General features: G+C 39.9%; 1 long non-coding RNA gene across 1 annotated transcript; it reads right to left on the bottom strand.

The window, feature by feature from the left end:
• Nucleotides 1-5,926: 5,926 nt before the first annotated feature.
• On the bottom strand, nt 5,927-10,911 carry LOC132668389 (uncharacterized). Its single transcript, XR_009605566.3, has 3 exons — nt 10,721-10,911; nt 8,676-8,853; nt 5,927-6,089 (listed from the first exon to the last, which is right to left on the bottom strand). It is a non-coding gene; the product is annotated as an uncharacterized LOC132668389 (long non-coding RNA).
• Between the last annotated feature and the right edge of the window lie 1,135 nt (nt 10,912-12,046).

Below are 12,046 nucleotides of genomic sequence, written 5' to 3' on the forward strand. Positions count from 1 at the left end.
ACCCAGCTTGAAACGTGTGGATAGAGGCAAGTGATCCGAGCCCACTGCTCCTGAACCTGCACACCTTCTGTTGGGGGTAGTGGGGAGAGGGGAGGGAGGGTTCATGGTCACCCTTGTTAGTGCTGTCCTGGGATCACTGCTCAAAGCACAGGGTGAACCAAAAATGAAACTGGATAAGCTAACGTACAAACTGACTCCTTCTGCTTCCTCTATCACCTCTTACGTTTTTTAGTAACAAAGATCATCCTCAACAAAATGCTGCAAACTTTGTGATTTAAAACAACACCTACCTCTTACAGTTCTGGAGGTCAGAAGTCTAAAATGAATTTTGCTGGACTAAAATCAAGATGGCGGCAAGGGCTAGTTTCTTCTTGAGACACGGGGAGAATCCATGTTATTGCCTTGTTCAGCTTCTAGAGGCCGCTCACATTCCTTGGCTCATGGCTCCTTTCTCCACCTTCAAAGTTAGAAGCCTTGCATCTTCTCTCCTCTCTGACCTCTGCCTCCATCGTTAGATCTTCCCTACTGCAATCCTCCCACTTCCTTCTCATAAAGACCCTTGTGGTTACTTTGGACCTCTCTGAATAATCCAACATCATCTCCTTACTTAGCTCAAAATCCTTAACTTAATCACATCTGCAAAGTGCCTTTTATCATGTAAGGAGCATATGCATAGGGTCCAGAGAGTAGGCAGTGAATGGAGGCATTTTGGGTACAGGGAACAGTTGCACAAAGACGCTGAGACGGTTTGGAACAGGGTACAGTTGAGAAATTGAAGAAAGCCAAATGGAATATTGCAAAGAATGTAGCACAAAGAGGCAACAGGGAAATAAAAAACGTCCAATGCACAGAGAAAGCCTTGAAGGCCAGGTCGAGGGCTCTGCTAGATGGCCTTATCCCAGAGAAGCCAAGATCCCATGTATATTTTATATATACGCATATGTTTTTTTTCTATCATTTGAATGTTTCACATAGTTTACTTAAATCGGAGACCACTATAAACTGCCTTGCTCTGGTATGTTTTCTGTATCTGATTTGCGTGTGTCAAGATGGCCGTGAGTCCAGAGTGAAATGATTGGCAACACAGCATGAGAACAAGAGACAGAAGGACCCGTGAGGACTGTGCACAGTATATTCCAAGAGAAAGACAGGAAATCAGACTCCAGCATACTTCCAGAAGACCAAAATGTGAGATGGAACATCTCCTTCACACTCCTTCCTGTCTTAACCCTGTTGAGACACAAGCCGTCCCAACTATGGTGAGGAGTCCCTGAGCAGAAGCAGGACTTTCAAAATCATGGTTAGCAAGACAACGACATCCATAACCTGGGGGACTGAAATAAAGCATCATAAGGTAACATGAACAATATATCTTAAAGCAAAGCCAATTCCTGAAGAAACACTCTAAAATAAACAAGAATCATCCGTGTAAGTCTCCTTTCTTGAACAAACTTTGCCCTGTTGGGTTATTTTTCAACTCAGTCACTCTGCCGTTGATTCGCCTGAGAGTTTTAATTATGTACACTCATCTTGTTTGTAAAATATCTGAACTCCCTTCTACTGACTTGAAAGTTTTAAAGCCTTTTACGTTCGCCGCCTCTCTTATTTACACATGCCCTTGAAAAAAGAAAAAAAAAATCCATATTTTTATATCCCATTGTAAGAGTAACTACGCTTGTCCTCAAAATATAGATAAAATTATTTAACTACTCATTGCACTTTCCACACAAAGTCCACCATCTTCCACAGGATTCCTAACAATTCTGGCGAGATGATATTTTCCTGGTCACCTCAGCCTTTGACTTCTTTTCTTGCATGAATTAGTTTGGTGTGGAGGTTAATCTCATCTTTCTGTGCATAGTTCACCAGCCCCTTGATTCTTATGTGTGCAAAACACTTCATGGAAGTTTTCAACTGTTTGTTAATTTTTAGCAAGAGAAGCTCTGGTTAGCTTATACGAAATGAAGAACAAAATAAAATAACAATAACAATGTAACATTTATTTATTTTTTTAATTTCTTTATTTTGAGAGGGGGAGAGAGAGAGAGGTGGCGAGAGACTAAGGTAGGTTCTGCACTGTTAGCCCAGGGCTGGACACAGGGCTCGATCCCATGAACCGTGAGATCACGACCTGAACTGAAACCAAGGGTCGGACGCTTAACTGAGTCACCCAGGTGCCCCAGCTATTTAAATATTAAATTGTTGCAACTCTGAGCCGCTTCTCTTAAGTGTCAGGATTTCACATCTTCTTTGGAGGTTCTCAAGGACTCTCTCCAGGAGTACTCAGTCTGAAAGGGAAGATGCTAGAGACCTTTGCAGGAATTATAGTCAGTCTTCTGAAAGAATCTCCTCTCCTCTGCTGTGACTGACTCATGGTGGTGCCACCCAAATCCCCTTGCAACCATTGTTGTCATTTTCCACAGTCGTTTCTGAGGGCGTTTACCACAATCACTGTCACAAGCTTCTCGTTTAATGTCCTAATAGCACATCTGAGGATTCCTTCCTCCTTCCAACACCGTCTTCCATTGGTTTCTGTGAAACGATGGTCGGGTTTGCCTTGGCCCTCTCCTATCCTCTTCAACTCAGCTACGACGTGTTGAGAGTCTTTAAGACTCAGTCCCAAGCCTCTCCACTCTGTATAGTTTCCTTGTACAGGCTCTGATCTACGCGGGTTACTCAAATTGTTCTTAAGCTCAAAGATTTAGACTCGAAGATTTAGACTCCAATGCTCATCTTCATTGGGATGTTCACCACGTCTGTGAATAAACTTAGGTTCTTTACAAACCCTCTTTCCAAACTTGGTTCCATTCATGTTCCTACTTCATCAACCATCCATCCTGCCGGGGAAGTCAGAAACTAAATGTCCTTCTTAGTTCTCTGCTCTCACTTGTGGGTGTTTCTGATGCAACCAGATTCTGTTGATTTTACCTTCCGTAACTCTCCTGAGAACTGCAGTCTCGAGAGTCTGTTATTTCACACTAGCATGACTAAATGCCTTTCATTTCTTTATACGTGGTATGCTTTCTACTTTCTTAGGACTTCTGCACCTGACAGAATCACCACTTAGTTAACTCAGATTCCAAATCTCCGCTCTGGATCATAGAAAGATGTGGCGAACTTCCCAATTTAAATTAGTTTCTTTTATTTTGCGTGCCTGTGAGCCCTTATTCTTTGCCTCACATGACTTCACGTGATTTTTTTTTGTATTCATTTAGGTGATTGTTTAATATGTCTTCTCCACTAAATTATAATTTTCAAAAAGACAGGACCCGTATCTATTTTGTTCATTAATATAGCCACCATCTCGCACAAAATTGGGCATATAATGATTATAAATATACATTTACGTAATGAACAAATGAACTTGTGGCTCAAAAAAATCACAGTAACCTTTCAACGAGGTCAGAGATCAATAAGCTTTTAGGTCAAGGCCAGATAATAAATGTTTCAGGCTTTGTAAACCTATAGGCTCTGTGGCAACAATTTGCTATTATAGTATGGAAACAGTAATAGACAATCTGTAAACAAGTGGTAAATAACTCCATATAAAGAGCATTACATCTTTCTTTTTGATCATTTTTCAACCTTTGACAAGGTTCCAAATTCCTCCAGTTCAAATTACTAAATAGGACGGTTAACACATCCATCTTTCCTCTAGAACAAAAGCCAGATGCTTGTTTTTATTCTCTTCACTGAAGGGCCGCCATACTTGGTGATTTCCTAACACAAAGGAAATCAACCCCGAGGATACAAAGGATTTCACTATCTCCCCATGGGAGCTCTTTAATGATGCTGAACTGGTCAAAAGCACTTTTTCGGTCATATTACTGTTCACAAATGTCAACTTCTCTCATCTCAATGGGTAAAGACTCTACTTCCCCAACCTGTGGCCAAGTGCCTTGCTTTAGCAAATGTATTGTGATCCAAGGTATTGGGTGCCGATTCCAAGCAGAAAACTTAAGACACAGGGTGTGTTTCTTTTCTGTTGCTCTTCATGCTCACTAATATTCTAGATAGAGGCTAGTCTATGGGCCTGGGCCCAAAGAGAAGATAACCTGGAACACGTTTGCTACCTACATAATGGATTTATAATGGAAGTGAGAAATGCATCTGTGTTGTTTGCAAACCACCACAATCATGGAGTCAATTCTTATTGCATCACATCCCCCCACCCCCATCCTGACGAATAAACTGGAAACCTCCCAGGTCAGATGTCCTTCTTGGAAAAGCCACTGTTGATGAGGAATAACTATATTCTACATTGATGTGAGAAGGATCCCAATTATAGTCAGTAATAGCATGATGAGGTTAAATTGAATGGATGGGCAACCCTTATAACGAAGGGCACAAACCATGTTTTGTGAAAATGTTTTAAAAAATGGAACTGATGAAATTACTTTACAATTTTTAATAAAATATGCCAGCTTTCTATAACCACAGGAGATCTGGTGTGATTGCCTAGCATTCCTGCATAGCAAAGATTGGAGCTGATTTTCAACTGCTCCCTGTAAACATGGAGTCCACTCTTTAGTTTGCCACAGTCCTCTCCACTCATATAAAAAATACACAGGCCTCTCACCAACTTTCCCTGAACCTGCCCTTCCCATCTGCCATGGCAGACTCTGTACCTGGCTGGCATCCTGGCTATACCCTCAGTCACTCGGTTCTTGAGGCCAGTGACCGTGCCTTCCTCAACTTTGTATCCTCAGCCCTAACACAGTGCTTGGAACACAACATATGTTCAGTATATATGAGCTAAATACATAACTATAATTGAACTACTGTGCTAGAAACTTCTCTAGAGTCAAAATTTGATCAACGAAACCTCAGATTCACTTTGAAGTGAAAAGTCTATCAATCCATCTAAATACTTATTAAATCCAGGGCATCCGGGTGGCTCATTTGGTTGAGCGTCCAACTCTCGATTTCAGCTCAGGTCATGATCTCACAGTCCGTGGGACTGAGCACTGTGTCGGGCTGTGCACCGACAGTATGAAGCCTGCTTGGGATTCTCTCTCTCCCTCTCTCTCAACCCCTGCCCCTCTCAAAATAAATAAATAAATAAATAAATAAATAAATAAGTTTTAAAAAGAAATTTTTATTCAATCCAAACACGTGTTAAAGAGACTATGTAGGCAAGATGGGAGAAAAAGAACAGAGAGTCCGGGCAGGTCAAGGGGTGTATGATATTGACAAGTTATGAAGCCTGCAGGATCTTTTCTGATACTCAGTGGAACTTTTAGGGTTTTAGAAGAAGCAGAAAATGTAAAGACATTTTGATCCCTGATATTTAGCATCACTTAATCTGGCACTCTTGTTCCAAGCCAGGTATGGTAAGGTTCATCCAAATCTCAGGAAGAGAGAATAAAATTTGATGTCTGTGAGCCCAGAACTTTAATATTAATCACAAAGGCTATATCCTTTTCCCAAACCTGCTGTATTTCACATCTCTGTCCTTCCCTCTCCCACCCTCTTCCTTGCTCCATTACACTTTATTCTCTTCTTGGGGGTGGGTGACAGAGGGAGAGGTAATTCATGCCGCATCTTCAGACTGTGTGCAGAACGTTGTCTCCCTTCAAGGTGAACGACACTAAGTCAAACTCTTCATTCAAGGGGTGAGAATGGGATCAGCAGTCAGGAAAAGAACTACACACACAGATCAGCAGAATCTTGCCCAAAATGGATATGGCCCAGAGAGACCTCTTGGATGTAGTGTCTATTTACTTCCTGGTATAGTTAAGAACTGCGTTTTAAGACATGCACAGGATTCGGGACTAGAAATGAGAAGGCTGGGGTGATTTCTTTTTTTTTTTTTCGTTGGCAATTTTATTTCTTTACAGCAATAAAGAAGTTATGGGGTTTCACTGATTCATTTTAATAAAAAAGAAATAAATATATAAGCAGTGATTTTTATTATATTTCGGTTTTCATGATACATTTGATTTAATTAACATAACGCTCTCACCGCTGACAACATTTTACAAAGAACTGCTCTTAAGTAGAGCTCTGCATTTGACTTCAGTCTCTCCAGGGTTCTTATCATCAATCTGCATCACACATGGTTTTTTGCAACAGGGGAATCACAATATCTTGTAAAAAAATAATAAACTCAGTGAAAGGAACTTGCTCAGAGTGCCTATACTTTATTCATAGGTGAATTTCTATTGTCCATTATCATTTATATCTAATATGAACCATTCTACACTGCTTGCCTCTAATCCCCATGCTTGTTAAGGAGCTTAAGAGGAGAATCAGTTGATTTCAAGGCCTTTTGGAGTTCAAGGGCAAAGTGATTATTTCCTTAAAGGAAAAAAAAAGATCACGGACTCATCACAATTTCCAAAGTTCAGCTCTTTTTTGCTTCACTAATTAGAAGCCAGACCAAATGCATATCTAGAGGCTTTTATACAAGCTATCAGCCCTTTGCCCTGGGACCAATTACAGAAAAGTATCTTTTACACGTTACTCTCTGTGAATATCTAGTGTTCATACGAGCTGTCATGTTTCACCATGAGTCATGCTAAGACCATATAATCACATGGTTGGAGAGCTAATGATATGTTTGCTCTTCTCGCTTTAACTCACAAACACAACTGCACTTAAACGCCCGTGGCTTATTTGTAGCTTAAACAGTAAGGTGTATAAAAACACATACATGCGAACGTTTTGTCATTTTTTTTTTTTTAAAGAGGACACTATTGAATCAGTAAATGTAATCACGCTTTTTCATCTGAAGAGTATATTCCTAGGTTTAATTCTGTCCCTAGGAATGTTTTTTTTCTTGCAAAATGAAAGCAACAGTTGAACATACGTATTGAGAGCCTGATTTGGATATCAGCATGAAATCTGTGTGTGTGTGTGTGTGTGTGTGTGTGTGTGTGTGTGTTTTCCGATGTGTTTTAGAGAACTATGGATGCACTGGTTATGGAGATCTACTGTTTAAAATGGCTTCGTGTTTCCAGTTGTACTGCTCTAGGGGTGGGGGAGATGAGAGAGAGAGAAAGAGAGACAGAGATTGACTTTGACCAATTGGCTCATGTGGTTACGGAAGCTGAGAAGTTCAAGATGCACCCCTGGCAAGCCCCAGACCCAGGAGAGCGAGTGGCGTAGCCAGTCCAAAGGCCAGCAAGCTAGCGACCTAAAAAAGAGCCCAGGTTTCTATTTCCAGTCTGAGGGCAGGAAAAACACCGTGTCTCAGCTTGAAGGCCGTCAGGCCAGAGGAGTGCCCTCTTACCCACAGAAGGGTCTGATTTGTATTTTCAGGCCTTCCACTGTTTGGATAAGGCCCATTCACATTAAAGAAGATGATCTGCTTTACTTGGTCTGTTGTGTAAAGGTCAGTTTCACTAAAAAACGTTCTCATGAAAACACTCAAAATAACGTTTGATGCAACGTCCATGGCTCAGCCAAATGGACACATAAAAGTAACCATTTCACCTCGAGGTCCTCCTATGTATGGGTAGCCCAATGTAATTTGATGTAAGTAAGCCAGGGTCTGAAAGGTCTTAGCTCTTGTCAGAGACCTTTAAAAATTTGAGACATTTCAAGAAAACAAGAAAAACTCACCCTGAAGAAGGTAGCAATGGGTTCTCACAGTTGATAGTCTCTAGCAAGAACATGAAGAGGTCTTTCAGAGATGACATTTTGAAATTAGGATTTTTAGTAAATGCCATGTGCATATATCAATAACTCCACTGTTTAGAAAGGGCCACCAGTTGTGACATTACAAGTAACTGTTGTCATTGAGCGTTATTAATGTTGGATGGTGAGGGACAAGTCTCACAAAATGATTTTCCATGTCTTCCTCTGGAGGCAACATTTGCTTATGGTTTACAGAGGGGGAAAAACATGGCTTTCTCTCTTAATTGCCTTCGCTAGAAAGCTACGGTAAGCTTTATTTTGTCGGATATTGCACTTACGGCCACAAAGTACAGCATACGCCGACTCCCTATTTTTGATATGAGGGGAAGAGATTATTAAAGAGAAGATTTAAGGAAAGAGGAGAGAGTCATCTTGTGAAGAATTATATACCGGTGTTGGGATGGTGAGCTAAGGCTTCCGATAGGATATTCTGAGAAGCATTTGGAAATATTTGTAAACTGCTTACTTTGTGTAGATATTATATGAGTGAGGGTCTTTTAGGTTCAGGATAAGACTGACGCCCCAGGGTGAATTTGGTTTATCTGGCTGATCAATAAGGTATTCCTTCCCTTCTTCACGTCCCAGCCTACATTTTGTATTTCAGTTCAATGCCCTTTCCAAAGAAAGAAGAAAAATTCTTTGGTCAACGGCACACAAATAAAAGCCATCCCTTCCTAAAAGTGCCAAATAAGTATTCCAGGTCCATTTACCACCCACCCCCCGCCCCCCGCCTTGTTAATTGTAGTCTCTGTACCTGTCCACATAATTTTGGGCAATTCACTCTAGAAGAATTTGGCCAGAGTTGCTTAGATTTTCTTAACGTCTGCACTATGTGTCCAGTTTCATGAAATTAACTATTCCTTGCAAGAATTCCATTCTGGTTTTGATTTCATAGGGGTGGATCCAAATTCAAGATCTCTTACTTTTAATAATATACTTCCTAGTTTAGTAAGTCATAATGGATGGTACTAATTGTTGGGGAACGAGAGATTAGAGATTAGCCTTTCCAGATTCTTCCCCACCAACATACTTACTTGACTGTCTTCTCTCTCGTTTCCCTTCCAACATAGTTTCCATTCATTGCACCTTAGAGTAGTTCTGCCCCTTCACATCGTGCACTCTAGGCTTCATGTAATCAAGGCATTTTTTTCGCTAGGAGCTGGGAGGGATCAAGAAACACACAAGCAGCGTGTATTTCCATGAAGGAGATAGCTGTATAAACAAACATAATGTAAGACAGAACATAATACCGGTAACTTAAAGACACATGTAGTATGCTATGCAAACACAGAGGACCCAGAAGTAGTGGGGACTGGGAAGGCTTCCATCAGATGGTTGCATTTGATCTGAGACCCTCCAAATGAAAATTCTTCTATGATTGTGGTAAAATACACATAATACAGAAAACAGTTAAAGTGCATGGATATGATTCTAATAGTCAGATTAAGACACTGAATTCCAGGAATGGACCAGTTGCCCACCACAACAGGAAATTTGAAAGCACATGAATGGTTTTCGTGGATGCCTGGGGTGTGGGAAGTTTAGAGAACATTAGAACATAAAATAGGTAAATTGGGCCAGAAAATGCTTGATTCTCATACGAAATTCTTGGAATTTCTTTTGCAAATTATGGGAAAACAGATGGCATTTGGGGAGGGTTTTAAGGCATGAAACTATCTCTAAGAAGATAGTCATTGTAAATGAGGGTGGAAATGGAGACAAATGGCAAACAAGGAGACAGAGTAATATCGTAAATGTCCAGATTAAAAAAAAAAAAAAAGTAAACGTGATGAATAAAATAGCAAGATGCACGGCCCATTAAATTTAGAAGGTTGGCAAAGAAGGAAGACCTGATAAATAAGACCTTAAAATGTTGAGAATTGAGGCTGTTGGGAGCTGATTCAAGAACGAAATGTCAAGGAAACCAATGAAAAGGTAATTTCAAGAATAGAAGCGTTTCAAGATGAACGTGGCAGGCAATATTGGCTCACTCTTCAGAGATTTCAAGTGGGCTGAAGGGTCTCACGTACATTAGAAAGCAAAAGCAAACCAAAACAGAAAACCTTGCTTCCTTCGGTATTATGTGTTCAATTGCTCCAGAAGCTTCCCAAATCAAAGTTTTCAAACTCTGAAAACTGGAGAAAAGAAAACCATTTGGAAGTCCAGAGGAATTTCCAGCATAAAGAAGGACAGAGTGAGACAAGCCAGGGTAGTTCCGGAATTCGGCTCAGGAACTACAAGCTTAACCAAGACAGCAAATTTTAGTTTTTTCGCTCTATAACTTCTTTCAAAGGACCCAGTAATTCAGCATTTAAAGAAGCTGCATATACATATACAGTCTCCAAGTTACAGATGCGGAAATAAAAGATAGGTTCAAAAATCAATTAAAGAAAACATTAATACATATTTTAGGGATGTTTGATCAGGGAGGATACCAAAAAATAGTGCAAACCAGCAACCAACACTATATAAAATCTTATTTTATCAAGAAAGACAAGCAACAAAAAAAGAAATGGAAGATTCTAATAAGATTTCCTAATGTATGCATATTATAATTGAATATAATATTTCTTAAGCCATTCATTTGCTGCCTAAATGTAAATTAAATTAAATTATGTATTGATTTGTAAGCCAAAATAAAAGCACAGATTGCTTTAATACATACAAAGCAGACGCTTTAAATATCCCTATATTCCACGTATATGGGGCAGTGCCTGAGTTATGAATACCCACTTAAGAATACCTATTCCTAATTTAGGAATAAATTGCACTTGAGACCCTAACTGCACCTCTGTGACATATAAGGGAAGGTGATCAATATCGGACACTGTGAGGGAACCGCCAAGATGTAATGAAAGTGTTAACTCACCATGCTGCCATTTTTGCTACGTTCTAGGCAAAGGAATAATCCTGGGAGAGGTTCCGGAGAAGCCATATTTTAAGCTGATAAATTGATGGCTATGTTCTTTTTCCCTTCCAGGTGGGCCTCCGTGAAGCATAGGTCACCAGAGTGACCACATCCCCTAACCACCACCACCATGAAAACCTAAAAATCTCTTCTATGGCCACCATATCTTACCATAGTTGTGCCTTGGCTGGTTGCAATCTCCTTCGTAGAGTTCTCTTTAAACTGATTGATGCAGAATAGTGAAAAAGACAACTCCTTGTTTCAAATGGAATCATCAAAATGGTCAAGTTGTTGTGCAGTGTCCAATCTTTTAATCTGTTCCCTGATGTGGCCCATTCATTAAACTACAGGATCCATCATCCGCTGTCCTTGGTGCATGGAGGAATTAACCAGGAGAAAGAGTTAAGTGGGGAAAAATATTGTTTTCTAAGGATATCTATAAAGATAGAACGAGATATAGTTGGAGCGGCCTTGAAATGTAGCTTAAATGAAGTCCACTAAAAAGACTGGGGACGTTGGTAGCTTGGAGCAAAGGGCCCAGGAGAGGAGGGATTATTTAGAGAAGAGAAGGGTACTCACGTATGAACCAACGACAACAAGAATAAAGAACCTGAGAATAAAAGGATACAAACATAGTCTTAGGAATAAATTTGGGGAAAAGTTTATTTCTATTTATTTATTTTTACTTTTTGTAGAATTAATAATAGTGACACAGAAAACTAATGTACAATTTCAGGTCTCACATCTTATTCTCGGAGCTTCTCTTTATACTAACATTCAGGTCCCTAGGTAGATTTTCTTGGCAGTCTGGCCATAGATCACTGAGCTATGGATGCCCAGCTGACCCGATCTGACCTCATGAGATTGTTCTCTTAGAAATATAGAAACAGGGCAGAGAAATGCTAGTAAACCTCTATTAACTGAATGAGCTGGGAAGTGATTAATACAGACATGCAATGGTCCTGACCCCCCCCCCTTTGTTTGCCTAAACTGAGGAAGTTATTCTATAAAAGAGAAAGTGGAAATTGGAGCAGTTGTGAAAGAAACAATGGTAACATCTCACGGGTCCCACAGAACCACTCGGTTTGTGTTGGTTCCCAACTTCCCAGTCCTCGTGCCAAGATGGAAATGAAATATGGTTTCATATCTAGCCTTTGATTCTGTGAGCTCTCTTAATAAATTATCTTTTTCCCTTTGTATGTGTTAGTTTGAACGGTTTCTCTTCCTTATAACCAAACTATTCCCAAAATAAAAAAAATGAAAGGACTTTTATGGTCTCAGTATACATTTATTCAGTATATACTATTTCAGTGTACAATATACAGGTCGTATATAATATTTCAGATTTGTTTTGGAATTAAATAGATTTCTCTGAGATGGGCTCACTCCTAGTTCCGCCATCAGTCTATAATAAATCAATTGGAGCCAAACCATGAGAAACGTTGGATGACATTTTTTAGAATATTGAGAAGCCATTTCTCAAAGAAGATTTAAAAA

This window comes from Panthera onca, chromosome B3, assembly GCF_046562875.1.
Source record: "Panthera onca isolate mPanOnc1 chromosome B3, mPanOnc1 haplotype 2, whole genome shotgun sequence".
Taxonomy (NCBI): domain Eukaryota; kingdom Metazoa; phylum Chordata; class Mammalia; order Carnivora; family Felidae; genus Panthera; species Panthera onca.